We start from the raw sequence: 9,671 nt of genomic DNA on the forward strand, positions 1-9,671 counted from the left end.
TGTGAAAAACTGCAACATCACTGAGTCATTGTCCGGCTTATGAAGCTTTCAGGACAATTAACAAGGTGGGCATTGTGATTACTCGCTTGTCAGGTTCTAAACTGGTCAAAAGGTAGATCACTAAAAAGACTAGTGCTCTCATGCAACTGCACATTTAATCTCATCAGCTAAGCTTCTTTGCTACTCAAGTGTGGCCTCTCACGCATTTAAACTCTTGTGTGATTTTTAGCACCTTGAGAGTCGCAATGGTCACGCGAGTTCTTCAGGTCACAGCAGACAAGGTGCGAATAGGTGTGAATCTGTCTTGGGACGAATCTGGGACGAGGACGTCTTTGGCTCCTCTCTCAAGTTATTGGACTTTGGCAAAAAGGTTTCACGCTTAATTAAAAAATGAGAGCAAGTGTCTGTGTCCCGAATACAAAGTGGGAGCTGGTTCCACAGAGAGGGGCCTGAAAAGTGATGGCTCTGCCTTCCATTGTACTTTTAAATCCCCTCGGAAGACAGCAGTCTGAGAGCAAAGCACTCTGTTGGGATGATATGGCACTGTGAGATCTTGTAGACAAAATTGGGGGTGATTATTCAAGACCTTGTGTGTGTGAGGGCAAGTATTTGGATTTTTATTTGGGATTTAATTGGGAGCCAATGAAGAGAGAAGTCCATATGGGGGAAATATACTCTCTCCTTCCAGTCCCTGACTGTGCTCTGGATGCAGCGTTTTGGAAAATAGTGTAAAGGCTTTTCAGGAAGCTTTTAGGACACTGTGAAAATACTCAATTTGAATAGTGGAGGCTAGAAGTAGTGAATGTATCCTTCCTCTCTATCATTAGATGGAGAGAGTGTACAAAGGCCGGCATAGTGGGTGTACCAGAGCAGGGCTGTGTGTAAAGCACAGCCAGGCAGCTGAACACTGTATTGTTCTCTATTTTGTCCTCTTTGAGCGCGAGACAAGCCACCACAGCTGGCAACACCTGTCAGTGAACACATTCAGGATGAAGATGGGAAGTGAGGAAGAACTGCTGTCAGTGCTGGAAGAGCTCGACCCCCTCCCCATCACTGCGCAGTCTCAGCAGCCCTCACCCACCCCTGCCTCTCCTGTAGATGCCTCTCAAACTGCATCAGTTCAACCCCGAGTTGAATTATTTCAAGACCGAGATGAGCCCATCTGTTTTGCTGAAATCCAAGAAGACATGTGGTCAGTGCTTGACTACCTCCCCGTCTCTCAGCAGTCTAATGTGCTCTCCTCTCCTCATTCACACAACTACTCGACTCCTAAACAAAATCTCATCTGTCCTGCTGATTCCCCTCCATCCAAACTGGCGTCCTCCCCTGTTGCATTCACTGAATTGCCGTCAACAACCCCCATCTTTTGCCAACTAATGAAAAACAATAATTTCACTATAGACGATTGGACCGATTTCAATTGAATTAAACTGTTACTCCTGTTATTTCAACATCTGTCTTTGTGTAAATAAATGAAAAAACAAACAAAAGATGCTTCTGTCATAAGTTACAGCAGGATGAAACAACCTTCATGTAGTTCTTGTTTTTAACACTGCAAACCTTCTTTAGTTCTTTTGTTTCCTTTCATATTCAGCACACATCTGTCAGTGTCCACTAACTGTCAGGGAAAAGCCAGATAAAAACACTGTGGGGTCTTTTGGGACACGTGCTCGTTGGGTTTACTCATAGATATCAGAAATGATCTGTTCTGTATTCAAAGGATACACGAAGGACGTTTGTATTAAATGCAATATAGCGACTGATCATATGCTGCTTTCTTTGGGGGCTTTTCACCACCATGTTACACAAATCCAGTTTCTAACTGAAAAGAAAATCCTTCACCATTTTCTAATCAAATTCCCTGGTTTCCCATGTCAGAGATGTCATGGCTGATAGGATCATCGCATATTGAGCTCAAAGCTAAACTCTTGTGTAGGGCCTCTTTCCATGTTGCACCATTCATTTTAAAAAGTCCTGGTAACAAGAGACAGAGGTGACTTGATGTATTACAGTTACTTCCCAATTTACAGAAATGATGTGACTTCTGACATTTTCCTAGCAGGAAATGTGCTACTGTGGGACACTGAAAGAATAAACAGCAAGGCACGTTTTGTTTTAATAACTTTTCTTTACTTCATTTGTATGAACTAGGTTTACCTTACAAAATCTTATACTGTATATAATGTTTTATGTTTAATTCATGTCAATGTCAGCTCGTGTTTACTCGGGTGAGCAGTACCGGCCCACAAAGAGAATGCTCTTGGTGGGTTTATGTCGGATGAAGAAGATGAAGTGATGATCAAAGAACATTTCAAAGCCCACACTGAGAAGTTGTTCAGAAAAAGAAGTTGAACCTGACCAAGATGAAATCCAAAATTGGGAATTAATTGTTTTATTGTATTATTTTTAATGTCACATATGGTGCTGTGTAATCCGTGTATGTATTATGTGTCTCTGCTGATGTGTTTCATGCCTCACTTTCATTTTACTGTAATTAGGCTAGTTTTAAGTTTCTTGAGTATTCTGATAAGGATACTGTGTAGTATGATTTGCAAATGAAGAGGAATCAATTAGTCTTAAATTAATTGACTAAGAGAAATGAAGCGTTGGAAGAATGTTATGTTGATGACTATGAGGTTTCTGGGGTTTATTCAATAGAGCAACAACTGTGTGGGATCTTTATACAAATTCTTATATTCTATTTAGAGCTTGCTTTAAAGTATGTTAGCAAAAAAACAGCGCACGCATTCGTTTTCACGATTTTTGTTCTTCTTTAGTCATTGGGTCTTTTTAGGTGGTACCTCCAGGTACCACAAGGGGGGATGTGGTGGATTTTTGTGTGATATGTATAACTATACACTATATATCTATGTGCACTGAACATATATATTTTAACTTTCATGTAGAGTCTTAAGCACAAGACATTTTGCTTCACCATGGTTTATTAAGGTGGTGCAGTAACAGGGCAGTTAATGCTGCTGAGAGTTCTCCTGCATAACTCGCTCTCCAGCTAACTAACCTTCCCTAACGTCTTTCATGCAGCACATGTCTGTATCTATTTTTTCTACTCTTTTACAGAGCATCTTTTTGAGTGTCTTGATTTTAATTTGATCTAAAAGGGTTGGATCTCCACATCGTTGGTGGAAGAAGATTATCAGGATGGCTTCAAAATTTGCGACTACAGCCCCTCTTCTGTGGAACCAGCTTCCAGTTTGGATTCGGGAGACAGACACTATCTCTACTTTCAAGATTAGGCTTAAAACTTTCCTCTTTGCTAAAGCATATAGTTAGGGCTGGACCAGGTGACCTTGAATCCTCCCTTAGTTATGCTGCAATAGATGTAGGCTGCCGGGGATTCCCATGATGCATTGAGTTTTTCCTTTCCAGTCACCTTTCTCACTCAGTATGAGTTAACAGACCTCTCTGCATTGAATCATATCTGTTATTAACCTCTGTCTCTCTTCCACAGCATGTCTTTTATCCTGTTTTCCTTCTCTTACCCCAACCGGTTGCAGCAGATGGCCCCGCCCCTCCCTGAGCCTGGTTCTGCTGGAGGTTTCTTCCTGTTAAAAGGGAGTTTTTCCTTCCCACTGTCGCCCAAGTGCTTGCTCATAGGGGGTCATATGATTGTTGGGTTGTTCTCTGTATCTATGAAGCACCTTGAGGCGACTTTTGTTGTGATTTGGCGCTATATAAATAAAATTGAATTGAATTGAATTGTGTTAACTTGTGTAGTTACACAAGTTACACAGGCAGAATGCCATGTGAACACTGTCTCCAGGTGGAAAACAGAATGAGCGATACACCTGCTGTCAGGCCTGCAGGGTTTCTCCTTGTGATGTTCTTCTCTGTCTTGTGGTTGACATTTTTTTTTTTTTTACTGGCACAAATAATTTGTGGGGCGTCTTATTGTGACACCTGATTGTTGTAGTATTTTTAAAATGGCTGTGCAAAAAAATAAAAATAAGAACCCCAGATGCATTGCCTGCATTTTTAGATGAATAGTTGTATATAACTTTATTATTTACAAAATTTTTGTTTAATTTTAATTTAAAAAAATTACCACTTATATTTGCATTTCAAGTTATGAAAATAATTTACTAAACATGTCTGTGGTTTTTATAGTAAAGAGAAAATATAACTACTACTAGGGTTTTATGTGTTTGTGTGATTTCAGACCAGTTGTTTTAATAACTGTAAATTTGGACGTGTGAGGTTGTGCTGAAAAGAATGATACCAAGAAAGACAAGGTAAAAAAACAACAACAATCAAAAGCAGCCAAAAATGGCCAATTATATTTTGGACCTCAGAATATTGACCCAACAAATCATGAAAAATGAGGTTTCAATAATTGTTTGTGACAGTGCAGCTTTCTGGCAGTAGTAGTAGTCAGTACAATTTGATTTTTTTCTAACAAAAACAGTATGAAACTTAAGTTAGACTTGTGTTTGGAAATGAGCCCCCGCCCAGTGTTGTGTAGCTTTCTGGATTTTATACTTATTGGTTACATATTTATTTATTATACAGGCTATACAGTACACACATTTTATGTAACTGAAATGTTTAATTATGTGGGCTATAGAAAATAATTAAGTTATAGACCATATTTATATGAAACATATGCTTAATGTATATTAATCATATGTAACACCTGCATATGTGTTTAAAACAAGGCTTTGATTTTGCCACCCCATTTGATTTCCATGCCAGCCTGGAAAAATTTCTCTAGATCCGCCCCCGGACCTGTCCTGGACCAGCAACACCAAATCAGTGACTAAAAGAGCTCAGCAGCGACTGCATTTTAAGAGACGACTGAAGAAGGTGCACATCCCCAAACCCATCTTTAATACTTTCTACAGAGGTACCATGCAGAGCATCCTAACCCGCTGCATCACAGTCTGGTATGAAAACTGTCATGCGTCCAATCGCAGAGCCCTCCAGAGGATTGTGTGGACCGCACAGCGTGTTATTGGCAGCTCTCTACCCAGTCTACAGGATATTTACACCTCACTGGGAAAGCCACTAGCATCATGGCTGACCCGCATCACCCTTCCCATCAACTGTTTACCACACTTCCCTCCAGAAGACGACTGCGTCATCAGGAGCAGGTCGGCAAGATTGTGCAATAGCATTTTCCCCCAAAGCAGTTTGGCTCCTGAACACCATGGTTCCCTCCTCCGCACTGAAAACTTCTCCACACACTTCTTGGACTACATAATACTCTCCTCTAATTATTATTACTATTATGATGTGAACATTTTGTGCACTTAAATCTTACTGTGCTAATGACCCCTGCATCAGCACCTTGTTTGGAATAGCAGTGGAGAAGACATAGATTCAATGCTGCAGACGTCTGAGCAAAGAAAGCTTCTAAAAGAGTAAAGACTAGCTAGAAGAATGAAGATTCACAGAGTAAATGTGAAAATTCATCACAGGGCTCTATGCACTTGATTAACTGACCATGAGCAAGTTTGCTAGTCTGGAGCATTCAGATCCACCACAAAGACTGTTCAGTGCTCACAGAAACTGCACAATACCCAAGAGCTGCATCTGAGCCTCTACAGGCCTTAAACAGCATGTTAATGTTCAAGACAGTTTAATTAGAAAAAGACAAAACAAGTATGGTTGGTCTGGAAGGGCCGCCAGGAGAAAGCTTCTTGTCTCTAAAGAGAACACAACAACTCAGTTGAGGTTTGCAAATTTGCCCTTGAAAGCTTCTGGAGCAACATATTTTTAAAAGATGAGACTAAAGTGGAGGTTTGGTCATAATGCACAGCAGTAACTTCAGCAAAAATCAAACACAGCACAAACACCTCAAATCCACTGTCAAGTACGCTGGTTCAATTGTGGTGATTTGAGCTTGTTCTGCAGACACAAGCAATAAGCACCTTGCAGTCCACGAACTCCTCTGTATGCCAAAGTTTTCTAGAGTCAAATGTGAGGCCGTCTGTCCAACAGCTAAAGCTTCTCCTAAATTAGGCCATGCAACAGGATAATGAGCCCAAGCACAGCAGCAAATCTACTGCATGGAAGTCCAGACCTCAACCTGACAGAAATGCTGTGTATAAAGAAATGCTTGCAAATGTTGATGAATTGAAGTTATTGCTGCTAACTGCTGCTTCTGTAACCGACTCAATCATAGAATGATTATGATATTGAAAAAGACAAATGCCTGAATCCTAAATTGTGGATATCCTTTTGTTGTGATCTAAAATGTAACACTAAATGTGATTAAAACACTAAAAATCTGGACTCTTGGGCTCAACAACTGCAAGGATCACCAGCCCGAGGAAAACACAAAATACACATGACCCCGTGACAAAGACAATTCATTCTTGAATGAAGACATTGATCTGACTTTTTAAAATTTTGCCAGTTGTGTTTATTATTAAATTATTGAGGAAATAGAAAGGGGGGGAGGGGTTGTAAAGAAGAAGGTAAAGGAAAGGGATAGAAAGGAGGAAAGAGATAGAGGAGAGAAAACCCCAACAATCCCCTCTGAGCAAGCACTAGGTGCGACAGTGGATAGGAAAAACTCCCTTTAAAGGAAGAAACCTATGACAGAACCAGGCTCTAGAGGGGGCAGTCAACTGTCGGGACTGGTTGGGGGGTGAGGGTGAAAAGAGAGAGGGGGGGGGAGGGGGAGGAGATGGGACAGGTGATAGGAGTTAAAGGGAGACAGGGGAGGGAGAGGTGTCAGGAGAGAAAGGGAGAGAAAGAGAGAGGAGAGGTGAAAATTAAGATGGAACAGACGAGGTGACATTAGCAGTAGAAAAAGTAGAAAAAGTAGAAAAAGCAGGAGTGTCCCTCCTCCAGAAGAAGCGGAAGCGTTTTTTCTTCTTTTCCATGAGCTTTTCCACGAGCACTTTTTTCTCTAGGATGAGGGTTCTCAACTGATCGATTGTTTCTGCATTCTCCTGCTCAAGTCTCTTGCATGTTTTCTCCACTTCTTCTAATTTGGCTTGTTTGTCTTCGAGCCTTTCTTTCATTTCTTTAGATGTTGCCTCCTGCATTAGCTTTGCCTCGTGCAGCTCTGTATAACTCTGTTGTAATTTGTTGTGCGTGTCTTCCAACTGCTGACTTCTGCTCTCGATTTCTTGAAGTGAACACTGCAGGTCTTCGTTTGTTTTCTCTAGTTGTTGCTTTAGCACCTGCATCTCAGTGTTTTTGCACTTCACGTTGTCTGAAAGTTCCTCGACTTCTGTGTTTTTTCTCAGCATGTCATTGAGCTTACTCTGCATCTCTGAGCATTGGTTTTGCAGTTTTTCCTTTTCCTCTTCCAGTTCAGTTGTTTTGTAGTTCAGTTTGTTATAAAGTTCTTGCAGGTTTTGGTTTTTCCTCTCAAAGTCCTGGAGAATTTCTTTGTCTTCTTTCTGCTTTATTTCCTGTTGTTCTTGGTCTTGAAGCAGCTCTTGATATTTGTGCAGTGTTTCATCAAGCTTTACCTGCAGCGCTCCGTATTGTTCCTGCACACCTTGGAGTTGGCACTGCGTGTCTCTCTGGTCCAGTTTTTCTTTCTCTTCAAGGATTTCTTTATTCTTTTGCAGAGCTTCATCAAGCATTACTTGCGAGCCTTCGTTGTGTTTCTCGATGTTCTGAAGTTTGCAATCCAGATGTTTCTGTTTCATGTCTTGCTGTTCTTTCTCTTGAAGGAAATCTTTATTTCTTTGCAGTGCTTTATCAAGTTTTATTTTCAGCGCTGTGTATTTTTCCTGCACGTCTTCAAGCTTGCAGTCCGTTTGTTTCTGTTTAATTTCTTGTTGCTTTTGTTCTTGAAGCAACTCTTTATTTTTGTTCAGTGTTTTATCAAGCTTTACCTGAAGCGCTTTGTATTTTTCCTCCATGCCTTGGAGTTTGCACTGCTTCATGTCCTGTTGTTATTTTTCTTGGAGGAGTTCTTTCATTTTTTTGCAGAGCTTCATTAAGCTTGATTTGCAAGCCTTTGTTGTGTTTCTCCATGTCCTGGAGCTTGAAATCCATTTCCTTCTGTTTTATCTCCTGTAGCCTTTTTTCTTGAAGAAACTCTTCATTTGTGTGCGGTCTTTCATCAAGCTTTACTTGCAGCTCCTGATTCTTTTTGTCCTTCAGCACTAGTTTTTCTAGTGCTTTATCAAGCTTTGCTTGGAGCTCAAAGTTTCTTCCCTGTCTAGGAGTTCCATTTCTTTCAACTTTTGAATATCTTCCTTTTCTAGAAGCTGGTTGAATGATTTGTCTACTTGATCAGGAAGTTGAATTTTGTCTTCCTGATCACAAAGAGGAGAGTTGGGCTTTACTGTTTTTTTCTGTTTTCTCTGAGACATGTTTGAATCTGTAAACTGTCACTCTGTTTATATCTGAATTAACTAATTTCAAGAAACTGTTGAAATTACCTGGACTGCCTCAGCCCAGGTGATGTAACATTAGCAGACAGAGGGTTTGATGTTGCAGAATCTTTGGAGCTGTGCCATGCTGAACTGAAGAGCCCAGCTTTCACCAAAAGGAAGAACTAACTGGGCCCTAGATTGCCCAATCAAACCTCTTAATGCCACCTGCCCTCTCCTACATTAACTGTGGGCTCACCTTGTAGAACAGAGTTGAGTGTGGAAGAAATGGCAAAAATATGGAGCTGAAAAGCTGAGAGAGAAAAAGAAATGATAAATAAATCAATGTGTCAAATTAACTGACATGTTAGCTGGTAGAGTGCCCACTGCATTATATATATATATCATCTCTTTTTTATAATAAATAATCAAAAACTTTATTTAAACTAAGATTTTAAAAAATATGTGCCGTGATTGATGTGCTCTCAGACATGTGCTTCAATCCACACACAAATACAAAACAATCTGACCACACGTACAACTGTTTCACAAACTCTATAAAGCATTCACACTCCAATGGATGCATCAGAAAGCAGCTTGGGATTACAATCTTGTCCAAGGATATTTCGCCTGCAGACCGGAGCAGCCAGGGATCAAACCAGAAAACTTTCTGATCAAAAGCTGACTTGTGCTAAATGCTGAACGGCAGCCAACCCATTTTAGCCATTTAATGAATGTGCCATTTAATCTTGGCTGCAGCCAAGATTAAATGGCACATTCATTAATTACAGAGTTACGGATTGTTACATGGAACTCAAAAGAAATAATGAACCCATCTCGTGTCCTGTGTCTTCTATAGCTGTCTGTACTTTTACTTCCAAAGTTCATCAGCAAACAGTTTGCAGGCCTCTAATTATCAGGCTGTACTCAAGCGCTTGAATTCAACCTAAAAGCTGTGCTGTCATACAGAACCAAGTACCCTCCGCGGAAACTATAGCTAATGTCACAACTGGATCTGATGAGACAACATCAGTTTGTTTGTTTTGCTTTCATAACAAATAGTTTGAGCCATATACAAATACAGAAGTGACAAAAGGAAACATATTTACAATCCAAAGTCAGACTAACAGTTTTCAGTAGCACAGTCTTTTATTTACAGTCTGCTTCTCCTGGTGGTAAACCTCTATCACATGTTTGGATTAAAAATTAGGCCTATATAGCTGCTGGTTCCAGTTTAAGCAATATGTTAAAAATACTAAATTCTTCATTGATTTGAGCTGTGGGGTTTGCTATACACTGGCAGAAAATTGTAGAGTAAATGGTGAAAACGAACAAACCAAATAACAAGATCCTTGAATTCCATCTTTTTTA

The sequence above is a fragment of the Rhamphochromis longiceps genome, linkage group LG9 (assembly GCF_057381845.1).
Source record: "Rhamphochromis longiceps isolate RC_006_pf linkage group LG9, R_longiceps_female_GT1.1, whole genome shotgun sequence".
In the NCBI taxonomy this organism is placed as follows: domain Eukaryota; kingdom Metazoa; phylum Chordata; class Actinopteri; order Cichliformes; family Cichlidae; genus Rhamphochromis; species Rhamphochromis longiceps.